Genomic DNA, 20,591 nt, shown 5'->3' with positions numbered 1-20,591 from the left:
TGAGTTGGGTGAGTGGTTTAAACCTGAACGTCAGTCCCGGCCTGACACCCGTACTCCTGGTGAAAATAAACTTACTAGGCGTGATATCTTTTCTGGTCTTCTGGCTGATGGTGTGCGTAGGGAGGACATTGACGGTGAGACTACCGCTCGTTTGTGGGAGTTATTTCGCAAACGTGGCTTGGATAGGAAGGAGGGTGCCCGGCGTGTTCGGACCACTGAGTGTGATCGTGGCGGTTCTGACGGAAGCGGTGATGACGACCGCCGTGGGCGCTCTGTTCGTCGTGATGATCGACGTTATGTACGTGATATGTCCCCCCGTCGAGAGAGAGACAGGGAGAGAGAGGGGGAAAGAGAAAGGGGGAGAAATGATTATGTTTACAACAGACGTAGAGATGATAGGGATCAATCCCCGGACTTGAGGAGGAGAGAGGATCGTCACAGTTTGGTCGATCGTAACCCGCAGTACAATGCTGAAGACTCGAGTCCGTTCCGTACGGGGAATGGATATGAACAGGAGGTACCGATACCTAAGAAACGTGAGAGCCTTTATCCTGATTTGTCCTGGTACACAGAATGCAGTAAGAATGACTAGGAAATAGGTCAAGCTCCGGTACACAGATGGGCTCACAGAGATAATAGACCCTATGTAGATATTGATATTTATTGGAGACATCGTAATATCCAAAGGGCCCGAGCATTGGTAGATACAGGAGCGGAGGCCACTCTTATTCATGGAAAATCAAAGAAGTTTACAGGTCAGCCTTTTACTATTCCCGGATTAGGTGGAAAAGAAACCCCTGCAGTTCAAACTTTGCTTGAAATGAGAATAGGCAGAATCCCTAGAAAAGAATATTCTGTACTAGTGGTGCCACTCTTAGAATTCATAATTGGAATTGATATCTTGAAAGGAATGACGTTGCATCTAGATGATGGGTGTTACCAATTTGGAACCACGCATTATATATCGTCCAGGCCTATACGGGTTGGTCGTTTAAGAATGCCTCCCATACAAGTTCCCCAGGCGACAAAAGTGGTTTGTCAGAAGCAGTATCGTATTCCAGGTGGCCATGAGGAGATTAGTACCACTATTCAGGAGTTGGTGGATGCAGGTGTTATAACACCGGTTACTTCTGCTTGGAATAATCCTGTTTGGCCTGTACGTAAGAGTGATAATTCTTGGCGCATGACTGTTGATTATCGAGAATTGAACAAACACACGCCCTCTTTGACTGTTGCAGTGCCGGATGTTATTACCCTAATTGAAAGAATCCAAAAGCATCCAGGTACATGGTATGCGTCCATTGATATTGCTAATGCTTTCTTTTCTATTCCAATTGCCCCTGAGTGTCAGGAACAGTTCAGTTTTACGTGGAACGGGCGTCAGATGACGTTTAGGAGTCTTCCTCAGGGCTATGTGCATAGTCCTACAATATGTCACCGGCTGGTGGCAGAGCATTTGGCTGAGGTACCGGTTCATTCCCAAATTCAGATATGTCATTATATTGATGATGTTTTGATCCAAGGCGATACACAGGAGGAAGTTCAGACCCAATTGGACAGGATCATTGAGTGCCTGCGTGGGAAAGGTTGAGAAATCAACCCAGATAAATTGCAAGGTCCGTCCCAGGCTGTAAAATTTTTGGGTATTAATTGGCATGAAGGGCACCGTGAAGTGATCCCTCAGGTTAAACAGAAGATTCTTGATTTTGCAGTTCCGAAGAATAGGAAAGAAGCCCAGAGCTTCATTGGCCTGTTTGGTTTTTGGCGCCAGCATATTCCTCATTTGAGTCAAATATTGGCCCCCTTGTACCGGGTCACGCATAAAAAGAATGCATTTGAATGGGATAAACCACAGCAAGATGCGTTTAGTCTGGCAAAAGAAGCAATTCAACATGCTCTGGATTTATGGCCTGTACGTGATGGTGACGTGGATTTGAATGTGTCTGTACAGGGCCCTTATGCAAATTGGAGTTTGTGGCAGAAACAAGGCAGGAGTAGAGTACCGTTAGGTTTTTGGACCAAAAAGTTACCTGATGCTGGTGAGCGTTATACACCCTTTGAGAAACAGTTACTTGCTTGTTATTGGGCTCTGGTGGATACCGAGCAATTGACTTTGGGACATGATATAGTTTTGCGCCCTGAAATTCCTATCATGCAGTGGGTTCTGAGTTCGCCGAAAACTCACCGAATTGGACATGCTCAAGAGGCGAGTGTGATTAAATGGAAATGGTATATACAAGATAGGGCACGTGTGGGCCCGAAAGGAGTTGCTTCTTTACATGAGCAGGTGGCGCGAGCGCCGTCGACTGAGACTGAGAGTGAATGTTCCGTACCTTTAGCACAGGAGTCTCCTGTCAAGTGGGGTAAGCCTTTTGATGATCTGTCCGCAGCGGACAGGAACCATGTTTGGTTCACGGATGGTTCAGCGAGGTTTATAGGGACGACACGGCACTGGAAGGCGGTGTCCTATAATCCGGTCACACAGAAATTGCTGAGCACAACTGGTGAAGGTAAAAGCAGCCAATTTGCCGAGCTGTACGCTGTTTATCAAGTTTTGAAACAAGAGTTACCTGGTACATGTCATATTTTCACTGATTCTTGGTCTACTGCCAATGGACTGGCTGTTTGGTTGCCGACTTGGCATTCCCATAATTGGCAGTTACATTCCAAAGAATTGTGGGGAAAAGAGTTATGGCAAGAGATTTGGGAGATGCTCCCACAGAGTACTGTTACAATCTTCCATGTGGATGCTCACACCCCGATAGATTCTCTTGACAAATTTTTTCATAACATTGCAGATGAGAAATCTAAAATTGCTGAGGCAGTGGTGGACAGGCAAGATTCTGACATTGCGGGATTGGCGAAATGGGCACACCAGAAGGCAGGACATTTTGGAGAGAAGGCCACTAGCAGGTGGGCTGCTGATCGAGGAATTTATATTCCCCTAGATTTAATTAAAAATGTTATCTTACACTGTCCCGTTTGTCAACATATCAGACAGCGTAAAGTGCCCCAAATTGTTAAAGGTCATTTACATCGCGGAAAACTGCCCGCTCAAATTTGGCAGATTGATTACATTGGTCCATTTCCTATGAGTAGGAATTGTCAATATGTTTGCACTATTGTTGATACATACAGTGGCCTGCTGGTAGCCCTTCCCTGTAAGCAAGCTACCCAATTGAATACCATTAAAACATTAGAATTGATTATGATGTATTATGGTGTGCCATTCCAAATTCAATCTGATAATGCATCCCATTTTCGTGGAAGATTGGTACAGGAATTCTGTGCAGAAAACAATATTGAATGGATATTCCATATACCCTACTATCCACAGGCCTCGGGCCTGGTGGAGAGATTGAATGGCCTGCTAAAGGACCAGCTGCGTAAGTTAACAAATGACAAGTATAAGAATTGGCGAGACTTTTTGCCTCAAGCGTTATTGATTTTGAATAACCGTCCTTTCCTAAATGCTGAATCCCCACTTATGCGTTTGTTTCCTCCGAATGTTGCTGCTAAGCCCAATGAAATCAGAGAGACTGTGATGTACTGGGAAATTACTCCTGGAGCTTTGGCTCCATGTAGAGCGACCCCAGGGTCGGCAGGTTTAGACTTGCATGCCATGGATGACACCGTTTTAAAAAGTAAGGATCGGGTCATCATTGCTACCGGTGTTGGTATTCATATACCACCTGGGAATTTTGGATTAATCGCCCCTAGATCGGGGCTGGCTGTAAAAGGCATTCAGGTGCTTGGAGGAATTATTGACAGTGATTATCAGGGAGAGATTAAGGTGCTCCTGCTGAATAGCAGTGAGGTTGACTTACTGATACACCGCACTGACCGAGTGGCTCAATTACTCATTATGCCTGTTTTCAGTGGTTCATTAATGAAAGGCACTGCCCCAACTTTGCTAACTGTACGAGGCCAGAAAGGCTTTGGCTCTACGGATAACCCTGGGGCTAGGGTTTGGGTGCAGTCGCCTAAGAATCCCCCTGAACAAGCAGAGGTTATTGCCACTGGTCAGGACAATACCATTTTGGTTATGAGACCAGGGAAAGATAGCTGGGAGGCGGTCCCGGCTGACAAATGTTATTTACGAGAATGATTAATGCCTGTATTTGATTCTCTTTCAGATAATTCTTTGGATTGTTGCTGCAGGATGTGTCGGTACTGGACTCCTTTTGGGATGGTACGACGAGAAAGGAGGGATCCCGTCAACCCGGGATGAACTGAGAACCCGAGTGTTGCGTTCCTTCGCTGCGTGGGATTCATCATCGAACTTTTGGACATCATTAGCCAAGAGGGTGACTGATGCCCCTCACTTCTGTTTGACACCGATGAGATCTGTACATGATATTCTGGCGACCTGTCTGGTTGCTGTCCCTGCCTCATTGGAAACCCTAGTTCACATTTTTAATGTTTCAGAGGCTCGTCCCAATGTTCTCCTGGGTGATTTTGCTACCCATGTATATTGCCCCCTATGCACTGAACTGCCGAACGAGCCACCCCCCATCCAGTCCCAAATAGTTACCTATAATATCACACAAGGTGATTTATGCTTCTTTCTTACGTGTAATCCTAGTGCGATCTCTGAATGTCTACGCCTAAAACTAAAAGGCGCCACTTCATTTACAGCTCATGAACGGACTTTGTGCTTTCAAAGGACACCGACCACATGTGTTTCAGTTCAGAACAATATGACTTGCAATAGTTTGGTAGTTACCCCCAGTCATTATCGCACGATGTTACTACCTGCCGGATGGCTTTTCTCATGTGGCAATACTTCCTGGCCATATGTCCCTGCAAACATTTCCGGAGGCCCTTGTGCTATTACGAGACTCAGTTTGTTGATGTTTTCATCACATCCGAATGCCAACTCTCGTGTGATTCGAGATACTGTGATGTTACAGGAGGATTGTGACTCATCTTTGCATTTATATTCCAAGTCTGAATACCTTAGCCTAGCTATTTCAATTATTGGTGTTCCTGCTTTGGCAGTTTATAATGCCAAATCCATTGGGAAAATGGCCTGTTGGATGGTGAAATCCATTAATCATACTTCTACAGTCTTGTCCGACATGCTACTAGATGCCCAGGGTGAACGTAGGGCCATTTTGCAAAATAGAGCGGCCATTGATTATCTTTTGCTTAAACATGGACATGATTGCTCCGACTTTGAAGGTCTCTGTTGTTTTAACTTGTCCGATCATACACAATCCATTCGTGCACATATTGACAAGTTGCGTGATTTAACGGAAGAAGTTAGAAAACACGTTGACCAGGGCTGGTTTGACTGGCTCTTTAATTGGTTGCCTGACGTACACATGCTACGTCAAACATTAGGTGGTATTCTGATTGCTGTTGCTGTTTTGATTTCTATCTGTTGCTTTATTCAGTGTATTCCTTCACTGCTTCAATTCTGTACACTCGGTACTAGACATAGATCAGTTAGCTTTGTTTCATATTATTCTTCCACAGATGTTAGCTCCATTTAATGAATGTATAATAGACTGAAGTCAAGGGTGAAATGTACTGCTCGATTTTCCCGGCTCTCTTGTGATTAAGAGGAACTAATGTGACTTCAGTCTCTTTCCATCCAAGTCTAAGGGTTAGAGTAGTGTATAGAGCCTATTTATTAGGCACTTCGACATGATCCTGTGTTCTTCCCCATAGATTAGGGTTTGCACATATATCCTAGAGGATAGATGCGTTAGTATTAGGGGTAATCTGTTCTATAGTGAGGGTATTTCATGGAGTCGTGCTGAATCCAGGCCTGGTAGGCCTTAAACGGGAGAGACTCCATCTTTCTTTCCGCTCCGGCAGCTTGGAAAGTTTCTAGGTCGAGGGTGATGTTTTAGTTATGAGGTGTTATTCGCTTGGAGAGAACCGGTTCAGGCCGGCCCTTATCGAAGGATTGTATTTTTCTTCATGCCGAAGACACTACATCAGGCCGGCCGGCTGGGAACGTGTCCTTGGTACGGGGAGGTACAAGAATTTGGTGGGCGGCAGGTTACGGGCTGGAATTTTCCATGAGAAAATGCACCTCTATATTAGTGAAAGTTTGAGGCAGATACTGGCACTTGCTTTTTAGTCCGTAGGCGGCACCTGGCCGTTAAGCAGTAAAGCTACTACTTATTCCAGGGAAGACAGATGACAAACTTGAAGGTGGAGAAAAACCGAGAGATAGATATTCTTCTAACAGAGTAGCCAAAGAAAAGAGAGTAGCCGATGAGGAAGAGGTCCCAGTGACTCGGAGAAGGAGAAGGGAGTAGATCCGTGACTGCGGAGGTGTGACTTCCAGGCGAAGCCGAGGCACAGACGAGAAGGGAACCTAGATGACCATTGAGTGCAGGCTACATACGACCAAGGTGATGTCAACCCCTTTATTATTAGAGTGTACAACTTAATCTATCACTTTTCTTTGCAGGTCATATGTGATATGTATTATGTTCTGTGAGCGTGTATGTAGTGACTAAATAAAGTATCCAGTTTGTAGTGAATCAACATGTGCTGCGTGTTCTTGTATAAGAGGGTAGCCTATTCTTCTAGTCAGCTGTGACTTGATATGAACAGATGTTAATCCTGATCAGGTAAGTGGTAGCTGAATAAGGGAGAAAGGAGCCCCTCGAACTGGGGAACAGGTTGTGCTCAACTAGCAGTCTTTGTGTGATCTGATACATAGTAACACTGGTTCCCTTGTTGTATGTCGTGGTAATTATAGGATGAACTTGTGCTAAGGCTGCCGTCTGGGCAGGAAGTCCTGGGTCCGTTTGGGACCGCGAGGCTAAGGCTGCCGTCTGGGCAGGAAGTCCTGGGTCGGTTTGGGACCGCGAGGCTGAGGCTGCCGTCTGGGTAGGAAGTCCTGGGTCCGTTTGGGACCGCGAGGCTAAGGCTGCCGTCTGGGCAGGAAGTCCTGGGTCCGTTTGGGACCGCGAGGCTGAGGCTGCCGTCTGGGTAGGAAGTCCTGGGTCCGTTTGGGACCGCGAGGCTGAGGCTGCCGTCTGGGTAGGAAGTCCTGGGTCCGTTTGGGACCGCGAGGCTAAGGCTGCCGTCTGGGCAGGAAGTCCTGGGTCCGTTTGGGACCGCGAGACTGAGGCTGCCGTCTGGGTAGGAAGTCCTGGGTCCGTTTGGGACCGCGAGGCTGAGGCTGCCGTCTGGGTAGGAAGTCCTGGGTCCGTTTGGGACCGCGAGGCTAAGGCTGCCGTCTGGGCAGGAAGTCCTGGGTCCGTTTGGGACCGCGAGGCTAAGGCTGCCGTCTGGGCAGGAAGTCCTGGGTCCGTTTGGGACCGCGAGGCTGAGGCTGCCGTCTGGGCAGGAAGTCCTGGGTCCATTTGGGACCGCGAGGCCGCCACTTGTATTATAAGAGGTCTTGATATATATATATATATATATATATATATATAAGTAGGAATTCCCTGTCCTTAGGTGGTATGTATATATGTGGTTTCTTAGGTGTGAATAGACCCTAGGGAGGGGGGTAACGTTCTGGCTGGGTTAGAGAGGCTCTGTTGAGCGGGTTCTATCTGATCCGAAAACCCAAGCAGAACACAGATGTTTCAGGGAAGATGACGATGACCTTGACTCTGCAGCAGTGAGGACCAGGCGACGCTGAGGAAGACCTGGACCCAGGTATGAGCTGTCCCACGAAGGATGTCGAGTGCTGAGGGGTCGGAGGACCAACAAGCCTTTGCAATTTCAACCCACACAGGAAGTCAAGAAGGTGTAAAGTTGGGACCAGCAAGGTCCAGGGGACTCACCACAGGCAGGGGAATCAGGGCAGGCCCGAGCAATCAGGGGAGCCCAAAAGTAACAAGTGTGATCCTCAAGTGGATCCACAGGCCGGAGGCACTGGAGTCACGAGAGGACCTCAAGCAGCTCACCAAAAGATGCAGGCCATGATGCACACGATGCGCTGTGGCTGAAGATTCTGGTCAGTGGAGGTGCTCGAGGTTGGGGCTACTTGGAGCCCGAAGATCTTCTTACAAAGAAGCCAACAAGCCTTTGCAACTGTAAGTTGGATGCAGTGCACAGGGGTTTGGTTATTGCAACCCCAACAAGGGATACTGGCCTCAAACCTGGTGAGAGGCAGGGCAGGCCTTGAGAGCTGTGGAAAACCACCACCTGTGTTGCAGAGCCCACAGAGTCTGGAGGAGATCAGGATCTGCAGACCGATCGACTTAGTTGCAGTGCCTGCGAATGCAGGGGAGTGACTCCTTCACTCCAAGGGAGATTACTTCAGGTGTCTTTGATGCTTCACAGGCCATAGAAGGTTCCTGTATGATGCACAGGCACAGACGTTGCAGCAGACTGGAAGGGAGACGAAGTAAGGCCCAAACAAAGTCCAGAGTACCCAAACGGTAGAGTGCAATGATGAATCTTATCCCATGGCGAATCTAAAGACCTACACCCAGGTAAGCCCTTACATACCCTAGGGAAGGGGTTGGGAAGATTCAGGGGCCCCTCCCATGGGAGGGTCTTGAGAGGGAGGAGGTTACTCCCATGTCCTTTGTCCAGTTTCGTGCCAGAGCGGGAGCCAACGGCTCCCAGGACTGGTTTGAACTGGACTATGCACAGGGACACCAAATGTGCCCCTCATGCAGACTTTCTGGTGCTGGCAAGTGAACCCACCCAGCCCTTATACACTAAATTCTGTCTGGGGGGTGGTCCTCCCTGTGACAGGATGCCTATTGTTCTATCTTCCTGTGCTCGAGCTTGGCTCTGCAGCAGGAGGGCAGAAATGTGTCTCTGGTTGGCAGCAACCATTTTGTGCTGTCCGGGACTAGAAGGCTGGTACCGGGAACACTGAAGACCTAACGGAACGCTCTTCCAGTGCTTGGAATCATACCTCTCACACTGTTTGCGGTGTGGGGGTATGATTCCAAACATGATAGGATTCGTTGAAGCCGTTTTCGAGATGGTCATCGCACGATTACGCAATGCCCCTCTATATAGTATATGGCTGCTTCGCTGACAACCCGGGAGAATGCACTCTGTAGGCTGCAGGGGTGTCCTGCTCATGCAGGGGCACCCTCTCACTTAGAACCAAGCACCCTGCCTTCAGGATTGCAAAGGCCTGCTATAGGGGTGACTTATAGGTTTTATGTGCAGTGACCCTTAGATATAGTAAACCTATCTCTTTAGTAAGTGGTGCAAGTGGTGCAGATCAGAGCTTCCAAATCCCCTCTACTTCCACGGACGGAATGATTTCACAGTCACACACGCATACACACATCATACGCTGGTGGGGCCCATTACACCAACATTCACCCTAAATCACACTATCCGTGCCCTGTAAAGGAGAAACACCTTTCACATATGCTCTATCTAATCAGCCTGTGCTTTGAGGTCAATGCGACCAGCTGATTGCTGTGGATCTAGCAAAATACATTTCAAAGAATTCACAGTAAAATCAATAAACATAGCCAGAAATAATCACCCGAGACAGTAATTCAAACAGATTATTCATTTATCTAAAATTTCAAGAAAAGCCAATTTAATGCCAATTTAATTTTTCTCATATTTACCTATTCTGTCTAAATGTCAGATCCTAAGTCAGAACCGGTCCTCTGTAGAAGATTTAGAGTCTTCTGTCGTCATGTAGAGTCATCGTCCTCTCCGTCAGCATAGGGACCTCGCATCATCAGCTCGGGAAGAAGTGGCGCTAGACCTCTCTAGTCTACTATTATTTATACTGAAATTTACATTCTAAAAAATAACATTTCTTTATTCAGAACGGATGAATGGCGGAAATAATGTCATCTTGGTACTTTTTCGATATTATACGGGAGGTTCTCACACATAGATTGTCCCAAATAATGAATAGCAGAATTGAACGTCCATGACTAATTCGCTACATCTACGGATGTCTCTACTAGGTGAATTTGTTTCAAAATGGGTTCACACTAAGTGCGTATCAACTTTTCCGTCTTTCAGGGGCTTTTGGCAGATATCCCAGACTTGTCATCATGCTTATGGCTTTTCAGCCATTAATGCATATTAATTATAAGCGCAAAACACCACAACATCACATAAGCAACATCGTTTTCTGTCAGTTTGCTCACCAACTTAGTTCACTTGTTATTTAGCCATGCAATAGCATTCCCACGTGTAATTCTCTTGTTAATAAGGTTGATTAGACAACAGTTGACAAACTTTTAATACTTAATAATTAATCAGTAGTACTTTTAGTTATAACATGCGAAAATGAAACAGATATTTGGTTTTAGAGTAAAAACCCTGCTCCATCAATCCCCCCTTTGGTGATATATAATCACCACAAAATCAAAACCCCAAAAATCAATTTAGTTTCCCCTTTTGGAAGAATTTGAAATATCTTCTTGTTCTTGTTTTGTTTTTTTAGACCCTAGTTTCCATCTCATCTTCCTTTTTAGTTTCTATATACATGCTTTCTCTTAGCTCTTCTAGTTCTATTTCTTGTGGATCTCTTTCTGATTTCTTTTGTCTCTTTTTAACATTTTCTTTTGTGATTTTCTTTTTATTTCTTCTATATCTACAACACATACATCCTAATCTAAGGATCAATAATGCAATTATTACACAAGTTAATGGAAATAATATCTTACCAAATATGGTACTACCTATCTTAGCTACAAAGTTCTTAATAGCAATCATTTTGTTAGCCATTTTAGTCCAGATACTTTCAGCTTCCAGTGGTACTAATTCTTCATGTAAATCAGTAATATTTTTGATGTAAACTTTTAGATCTTTACTTTCGTCAGGAATGTAAGTGCAACAATGTTGAACTTTCAGCATTCCACAGACTCCACCCTCTTTTGCCAAAAGAATGTCAAGGGCAAGTCGATTTTGCATCGCCATAGCACGCAAAGCAACCATTTCTGTATTAACCAAAAGAAAGCCTCCAGCTGTGCTTGTTGACAAGCGATCTACCACTGTTGACAGCTTCCGAATGCCATATGCATTTAAAGAAATTCCCACTGCTGGAATTAAAGCTCCAAAAATATCTCCTACAATTTCTGTCCATGTTTCTCTTTTATAGCTTGTTAATGTGTTAGAATGTTCAGTATCATCTACTCTATCCATGTGAAATTTTTTTGGAAAGACCAGGCCAACATAACATGTACCAAACCAATGGTCAGGCAAACGGTAATAAGCCTTGTTCCCACAAATATAATACACTCCCGGAAAAACTGGATCTTCTCCTCCTCTAAATCCCCATCCGGTTGCAATAAAGTATGTATCATGGCACTCACTAGTCCCTATGAAATAATAATCATATTGGGATCTCTTCCTGGTAATGCACAGTTTCCCTTTCTGTGGGGCATCTATAGCCATGGTTGGACTGGCTCCATTTTTCAACTCCTTTTCTTTCTCAATATCCCACATTGTGTCACTTATTTTATGCCCTTCTGCATTCTTGTGCATGTTCAACCTTCTTCTCTCAACCATGTCTAAATTCTTCTCTTCTCCTTTCAATTTGCAAGTTAAATTGTTTCTAAAAACATAGTCTAAGGTTAATTCTTTGGTTTCTAGAAAATCTCACCTAAAGTGATAGCATCTTTTGCAGGATTTAGTGCTTTATTCATAGGCAACTGCCCAAGAATATTATCTACATTAGACATATTGTAATCTAATTTCCCTAATTGATAAAAAATACTAATCAACACACTACAGGAAATTCCATACGTAGCCGGAAGATGATGATAAGTCACTCCTTCCGAAACAGAGGCAGGTAATTGCATGCAGACGTAGCAATCCCTTACTTCCATTGTCTTTACGTACTCATACAACAGTTTAGAAAAAACATTGCTAGAAAAATAGTTAATTGACCTATCTTTATGAATATGTACATTACTAGTTCTAGTTGGAACTACTTTTAATGGACTCTTCCCTATATTAGTCTTGTTCTCAATATGACCTTCTAAAGTGTCTATAGTGACTCTAAATGAAATCAGTAGAGCAAGCACGCTCCAAAGCAGCATTAATAAACCTGTACAGCAGCAGCACATTTTGCACCATCTTTTCAGAAAGGTACATCTACTTTTATTCTCAGTGTTAGCCATTTTGTTAATTTGACCGTGTCTTTTGACTTAGCCTCTTCCACTCCTTTACTGAACTTTTAAGGGCAGCAAGTACCCACCAGATTATTAAATTCTACTAATTTTAGTACTACTTCTTCTTCTCTTTTCCAAGTGATTTTCCCTTGGATTCACTCAATTTGGGTTTTCATCACTTTTCACTCTCTCTTCATCATCATCAAACTGTATCAGGTCCTGAACATCCGTCTCTTCTCCAATGTCGGACAAGATAACTCTCAGGATTCCCACAGCTTCCTCTTCGGCAACCTCCTTCAGTAAAGCCTCCTCTGGACTTCCTTGGCTGTCCGCCTCTTCTCCTTGTTCAGGCAGTGCCACATACGTCCATTCCGGTGACTTGTACCTCTGGTTTGGTTTTCTTATTCTTTTTGCTCTTTCAGGTATCTTTGTTTCTTCTTCTTTGGTTGGGTTTTGACTTGACACTTCGTTCATCTGCTCAGCTCTCGACGAGTTAACTCATGTCAGTCTGTACCTCAGTCTCTTTATCTTATTTGGCCAAAGATCTCCTTTAGCATTTCTCTTTTGCTTTCCTTCTTTATTGTTTCTTTCTCCAAGCCAAGTTCTCTTTCTCAGAACTCGTCCTCCGTGTATCTCATTGTCACTTTCATCAGACTCTGTTTCAGTTGCTACTGGTTCGCTAACAGCTTTCTTTTCTTCAACAGTCTCTTTTTCTCCAACAGTTTCCTTTTCTACCAATTGAGATTTCCCTATTTCTGTCCCTCCTCGGGTCTCCGACACGCGATCTTCTTGCTGTCTACTTGTCCCTTCACCTAGCTTGTTGTTGATGTTCCCTACACCTCCTCGGGGTTTTTCCGCAATCTGTCCCTCTCTGTCTTTGTCTGTCCCTTTTTCTTCAATATTTATCTCAGGTGGAACTTGTCCAATTCCTTCATGTGACTCAGGTGTCTCTTCTGTTGGAATGTTCTTTTCTTTTCTTTCTTTCTTTCGGTGTTGGTCACTGTCAATTGGGACCTCAGGCAATTCTTCTGAGTCTGAACTTGTTTCGGCAGTTTGCACTGTTCTCTTCAGAACCTCTTCTGGTGGGATGAAAGCTTCTTTTGACTCACTTTCCCCACTTTCAGGATTCTTTTTCCTTCTTACTGCCTCACTGTCTGCAGCATCACTGGAGTCTGATTCTTCAAAGTATTCTTTTCCAGTACCATCTCTTGGATTTGGAACTCTCAGTGTGTGACTTGCATGTATCCAATTCTTCACACCAGCACACTTCACAGTTGTCGTTGTAGTCAAGATGACTTGTCTTGGCCTTCCCCACCTTGGAACCAGGCAATTCCTTCTTCTGTGGACTTTTATCCTTACCCAGTCCCCTGGGCTCAGATCATGGGCTGGTTTCTTTTCAAGTGTGGTGGCGTCTTCTCCAACCTGGTGAAACACAGAATGAACTGCGTCAGCCAGGCCTTTGCAGTAATCCAAAATCATGTCATCAGTTATAGTCATCAGCTTGTTCACTGGTACATATGCATGCCTCATAGCACGTCCCATGATAATTTCATGTGGACTCAAACCTGTTGTTCTGTCTGGAGTAGACCTAATGGTCATCAAGACTAGAGGCAAGACATCGGGCCATTTCATTCCTGTGGCTAAGCACATTTTGCCAATTCTGTTTTTGATAGTACCGTTCATCTGCTCAACAACCCCAGAAGCCTCTGGTCGGTAGGCACAATGCAACTTCTGCTGTACACTCAATGCTTCACAAATTAGACTCATGATTTCATTATAAAAATGTCCTCCTCTGTCTGATTCAATGGTTACTGGGAACCCGTACCTTGGGATGAATTCTCTTAACAGTAATTTGGCCACTGTTATCCCATCATTTCTTCTTATTGGGTACGCCTCCACCCACCTTGAGAACAAACAGACCACCACCAGGACATACCTCAACCTGTTGACTGGGGGCATTTCAATGAAATCTATCTGCATTCTTGTGAAGGGTCCTCCCTCTCTGCCTATTGTTCCTAGGCTCACCACTGTTTTCTTTCCAGGATTGAATTGCTGACATATCAGACATCTCTGGCAGAGACTTTCTGCTATCAGTCTGAACTTTGGACTGTACCAGGTTTGCTTAAAGGCTTTTATCATAGCATCCCTCCCCAGGTGTCCTTGGCCATGATACATCCTTGCCATTGTTGATAACATGCTGTTAGGCATGACTGGTCTTCCATCCCTGTAGACCCACACATGATCCTTTTCTCTAAGTGCACAACCTGCCTTCACCCAATCTCTCATTTCATCATCTTCTGCCTCATCCTGCAGCTGTTTTACTTCCTCCCATGTTCCCACTTCATTAGTAAACATTAATGAACAAGAAGACATTTCCCTTTCTTTGCTCCTGTTAATTGAGTGATTGTTCCTTGCACAATATTGTGCTATGTCATTGGCAAACTTATTACCAACTGTTACAAAATCATCACCATGACCATGAGCAGCACATTTTACAACTGCTAGTTCTTTAGGCAGCTGTATCGCCTCTAGCAGTTTTCCAACCACTTCAGCATTCTTTATGGGAGTTCCACTTGAGGTCAGGAAACCTCTTTGTAGCCATAGCTGGCCAAAATCATGGAGAACTCCGAAGCCATACTGGCTGTCAGTCATCACAGTCACTCTCACACTTCTCCCAATCTTGCATGCTTTTGTCAGTGCCACCAATTCTGCCACCTGAGCGGATTTAACTCCTTTCAAGGGTGATGCTTCCACAACTTCCGAGACTTTGCACACAGCATATGCAGCACTCAACACTCCTTCTTCTGTTCTCAGACATGATCCATCCACAAACAACACATGATCACTTTCAGGCAGTGGCAGATCTCTTATGTCTGGCCTTGGCTTTGTGCAGTAATCAAATACATCCAGGCAATCATGATCAACATCATTTCTCACTCCCACACATTCAGCATCAGGTAACAGTGTCGCTGGATTCACATTCACACATCTTTCCAGACTTACATTGGTTGCACCAAGAATGACTTTCTCATATTTAGTCAGCCGACTATGAGACATAAACTGTGTCCGGCTCCTTGTTAAAAGGATTGCCACATCATGAGGTACAAATACCCGTACAGGGTATCCCATTATGATTCCCTCACTTTGTTCCAAACTTTTGCAAGTAGCAGCTGCTGCTTTCAGGCAACCTGGCAAACCCACAGCTACTGGGTCAAGAGTTGCTGAGAAATAGGCAATTGGCCTTCTCAGACGTCCGTGTTTCTGGATTAACACTGAAAGTGCACATCCATTTCTCTCACTACAGTACAATTCAAATTCCTTTTCATAATCAGGCATCCCTAGGGCAGGATCCATCACAAGTACCAACTTACATAGGCTGAAATGGTAGGCCTGTAGTTACATTTTGAATGGTTTCTTATGGGTAGCATAATACATGCTTCAGCCCATGGGAGGCCTCTGGGGTACCTATGCCTGGGGTACATGGGTACCATATATTAGGGTCTTATAAGGGTGTCCCAGTATCCAATCTGGGATGTACCTGAGTACTGAACACAACAATTTAGGGAGAAAGCAGATAGCCTGGGGTCCTGATTAGCAGGATCCCAGTCAGACTAGTCAAAATAGCATCACATCAAGCAAAAAGTGGGGGTAACCATAGAAGTAGATCTTACTTTCCTACAATGTTCTATGTGAAAGTTGCGGTGTAGTTCAAAGCAAAAATATGTTAGTCTAGTAACGTGTGCAAAGCAGAGGACAGTCTGGACCTGTCTCATGCTAACGTATGGATGGCAACAATTGCCACATGGACCACGTGACAGGGGAGTCAGTGGAAATCTTTGGATGTCATGCCAGCATTAGTCTGTGAAATGTTCAAAGAACTTTGATGAGTCGAGTCACTGCAGAATCAATGCTTTTCATTGGCATCAGATGGGAATTTGAGAACCTAGTCAGCAGTACATTGCCTCGATTGAGGTGAGCGAGGACCAGTTCCTGGATGACAGTTCTCAAGTCGTATTCGAGGAGGAATTAAATAATTGTGTGCTTATGTTAACGTTTTCTAACACACTCATTCACTATTTAAGATCTCCTTGATTTGAGGGGCACACTGCCACTGCAAAAATAGAGAAACATACGTGCTCCTTTAGAGCTGGACAAACGGCAAACCCAAATGCAAAAAGCTATTGTGCATTGTATTACCATTGCGCCCAATTAGCAGTGAATTCCTATAACAGTGCCTTTGATTTTGTGCTCGCTGTCTATTCCAGTTGAAAGCTAACGGCTGGTGTTCACACCAAGCACACAACACAGGAAATGCATCAATAATACACACACAGTGGCGGTGTTATGCCTGATTATCCCTCTAAAAGATTGCATAGAGGACAAAAACACTCTGAAAACCCGGCTATTTACATTTTTCACTTGTATTTGTAATCCAGGAGGTTCTTAGCTATTGTATACTGACAACATGCATGAAATCGTCAATTTGGGGAGATAATCTAGGATTCTTGGTTCCCTTTCTCCTCTTCAAGGTATCTTTTTCATGCATGGAAAGAGCACCACCTGTGCTCAACATTGCAGTGTTCCCTATCGCTTACAATACTTCTTTAGTCTATTTGAACAATCAGTCGTCTAGTTACAAACAGACATTCTGGAATGACAACCCACAGTTCATTAACCGGACAGTCAAAGCAACTGTAAAATGCAAACTATTGAACCATCTTGCTGCCAACAGGCTGTCTCTTGAGTCAAAGAAAAAGACATTAGCAACGTATCTTCCACTGTGCACTACTCCTGGTATGCAACCCTATCTGACAAGGGTACCGCACCTCCAAAGGATTTATTGGCAAGAATCCGGATTGGCACCGTTCATTATTTGTTATCTTATCTATGCAATGTTTATAATAGTGACGATCTGTTACCATGCCCCAGTGACTCAGTATCGCCCGAATAGCAATTATTTTTTTCTTTTGTGATCTCTTTATAAAGAACCACGGCTTCGCATATTAAGACCTCTCTTGCAAAACCCTCAATATTAGAAAGTGTAAAGAAGCTATGTGCAACTGCTCCAGACTGAGGCAATTTGTATTACTATATATAGATTTAGTCCCTCAGCAATGCTATTGCGCAGAATAGTTGGGAAGTGAATGTACTTTCAGTTGATGTGATGAATTCTAAATCCCACTTTTTATAAGTTTTTTTTCATCTATGGTCCTATTTACTGCATTTTTAAGCCTTAATATACCAATTGGATTTTTAATGTGGTATTATGGCCTGAAATTCTAAACATGGTTTTGTAAAAGGTTTTTAATTTGTGCTTGGTTTTAAATGGTTTCGTTAAAAAAAAAAAAGTATATGTTTGTTTTTATATATGTGATGTGGTTGAAAATGTGCTTTTAGGTTTTTTTAAAAACCGAATGAAGTTTAATTTTACTTTGACTGCCTCAATGATTGTCGTAACCTGCCAATCCACTTGATCCCTTTGATACAAGAATTTTCTTGATCCAAAGGTTTTAAAACATACTGGACAATATCCGGCCTTCCTTATCCATCAACAGGCTTATAAAGGTGGTGGAGTAGCACATGTCAGCTTTCATAAAAGAGGAAAACATCTTGAGCACTCTACTATTCAACTAAAATATAGGACCGAAACAGGCTTGTTCGTTGAACTGCATGACATCTGTGTAAAAGTTGATTAAGAAGGTTTCTTTGCAGGCGTGGTTTGTTGGGCTCATCATCAGGGTCCAATGCTGTTGACCATGCTCTCCTGTTTCACCATACATGCTGTTATCCAGATCCTCCACACTCTTTATTTCTTTTACACAAACATGAAATGAAATTGGCCCATGTATGACAGACGTAATTTATGTTGATTAATGTTGAAGCTGATGCACTTGAGCATGCACCCGATTGCAGACATATTTTATCATCCTTTAAAGCTCTTGATGGAGCTACGTACAACCTGTAGGCACTGAATTCATTCTTCGGCTGATGGTACTATCTGAGTGTCAGCAGTGCACAGGCAGAGAGAATGTTCTACTGAATGAGGAGTGGTTGACTGGCAGCGGTCTTGAGCTCAATGGGTCAAATACTGAACTCTTTCTCCTTGGTCCTTGTCACCTGCTAATTTTCCATCAGCATAGATCATGCCCCCCACACCTTTGTATTGCAAAAAAGGTTTGCAAAAAAGTGAAGAATTTAAGGGTGCTTTAGTATACTGACATAGTGTGAGGGTATAAGGATAAACAGTAATCCTCAGGAGGAGTATAGCCAGCAATCCCAATCCTTCACCTGTTCCATCTCAGGTAGTCAATAATAATTTGTTGGTTAGGAACGCAGGGAAGGAAAATGACACCAGAAACACTGGTTCCAAATGGCACCCACAGCAACCAAGATTGTCTTAGAACCCTGCTCGAATATCTTGAATAAAAAAATACATAATACAGTTTGAGACTGTTAGAAATGGGATTTTTAGTCGGCTAGGGCATGTGCCAAAGTCTGGAAGAAACCACCACTCTAGTCAGGATAAAGGAGTTACACTCCTAAAATAACCCCTGCTCACTCCCTTGGTAGCTTGGCACGAGCAGTCCGACTTATTTTAGAGGCAGTGTGTAAAGCATTTGCACATAACCAACTGTAATACAGTGTGAGCACTACAAAAGGACACCGCACCAGTTTAGAAAAATATCCAATATTTTTATACATTTAAGACAAGACCAAAAACGATAAAAATCCACAATACAGTAGTAAAAAACCTCAATTATCAAAATATGCTTGAAAAATAGTTCCTTGATGTCGATAGCTCCATCCGGGACTATCACTGTGTCGTAAGCAAACAAATCCAAACAGTTCTGGCTGACCACGGCATCGCGAGCCTGCTACGGTGTCGGAAAGACCCACAAACGGTACCTTTTAGAAATGCAGGGCGTCGGCGACCTCTCATTGAGCTTCCGAAAGCACGGCGTCCGCAGGCGTTGGTTTCGGAGGTCGCTGCGGGAGTCGTCAGGGCCCTTGAAGTCACACACGGTGCAGGTCGAACTCCCCTCTGTTGAAGTCAGGAGCGCTGGCGTCGGCAGGTGTTGGGTGCTGCGGTGCGAAGTCTAGCGGTGCGGCGTGCGGTGCCCACAGGTCGCGATGCGAGCAGCAGCGTCAGATGGTGTTGTCGGTGAGACCAGGGTTGTGGTGCGAGGTGAAGGCGGTGCTCGTCGCGGTGCTGGCAGGTCACGGTGCATGCAGCGTCGTCGTCGTGGCTAAAGCGCTGTCGTCGGCTGACGAACTGGAGTCGATGGTGCTGGCGTCGGTAGGCCAAGGCTGCGGTGCGGGATGAGGGCGGTGCATCATGTAACTTTACGAGCGGTGCCCTCGAACCACGGTGCAAGCAGCGGCGTAGAAATCGGCATGGAGCGTCGTCGTCAGGGATACCAAGGCGTTGTCGTGAAGCGAGGCGGTGCGGAGTGCGGTGCCCACAGGTCGCGGTGCAAGCAGCGGCTCGGTGGCGGCATCATTAGGCGTCGGGTTGCTTTTTCCTCTGTTGCAGCACAAAACACACAGTACCCAGTGCTGAGGGCAGAAGAGCTTGAAGTCTTTGCTGTTATTGTTATTGTTAATTTTGACTTGTAGAGCGCTTAATACCTGCAGGTCTCTAAGTGCTGCAAGAAGATTAGCGTAAGGTCCAGGGAAATGTGATCACAGGGGGGAGTGTTATGCCCAGGCTTCTGTGAATAATAGAGTCTTAAGTTTCTTCCTAAAAGGAAGAGGGCGGCTTTCGGAGCAGAGCTGACCAGGCAGTCTGTTCCTAAGTTGTGGCATAAGGGCCGAGAAAGCTCGGCCTCCTTTAGTGGTGTAGTTGAAACGTGGGCATTTTAGAAGGCCCTCCGTGGAGGACCTTAGTGCGCGGCAGGGGGCGTATTTCTCCAGGCGCTCCTTGATATAATTGGGTGCCTGTCCAAATATGGCCTTGTGTGTGATGCAGAGGCCTTTGAACGTAACCCTCTGCTTGATGGGCAGCCAGTGTAATTGTTGCAGTAGGGGTGATGCCCGAGTGCACCTAGGCAGGTTGAAGATTAGTCTGGCGGCATCATTTATCACCACCTTGAGTTTGCCCAACAATGAGTCTGGTAATCCGATGTAAAGTGAGTTCCCATAGTCCAGACGGGCCAAGATCAGGGCGGCCACCACTGTCCTCATGGTAGAGAGGGAGAGGATGGGGGAGAGTTTCCTCAGTTGCCTGAGTAAGCCCACACAAGTTCCGAACACGGTGGAGACGTGATTGGCAAGTGAGAGTTTGGCATCTATTTTGATTCCCAAGCTTTTTACCACTGGAGCTGGGGACGGAGTATCACCCAGCTCGTGCGGCCAGAAGTGGGGATTCTAAGGGTTGCTATCATTGGTGACGGCCAGGACCTCCGTTTTGTCCGGATTGATCTTGAGTGAATTGGCCATCATCCAGTTTACCACAGATCGCAGTACGTCTTTTGCCCGGGTGTGGGCATGTGGGGTGTTTTCTATTTGTAGAATGATTTGCGTGTCGTCCGCATAATTAAATACCTGGCAGTCCAT

This window comes from Triturus cristatus, chromosome 1_1, assembly GCF_964204655.1.
Source record: "Triturus cristatus chromosome 1_1, aTriCri1.1, whole genome shotgun sequence".
Classification (NCBI taxonomy): Eukaryota; Metazoa; Chordata; class Amphibia; order Caudata; family Salamandridae; genus Triturus; species Triturus cristatus.
This window is presented reverse-complemented; position numbering follows the sequence as displayed.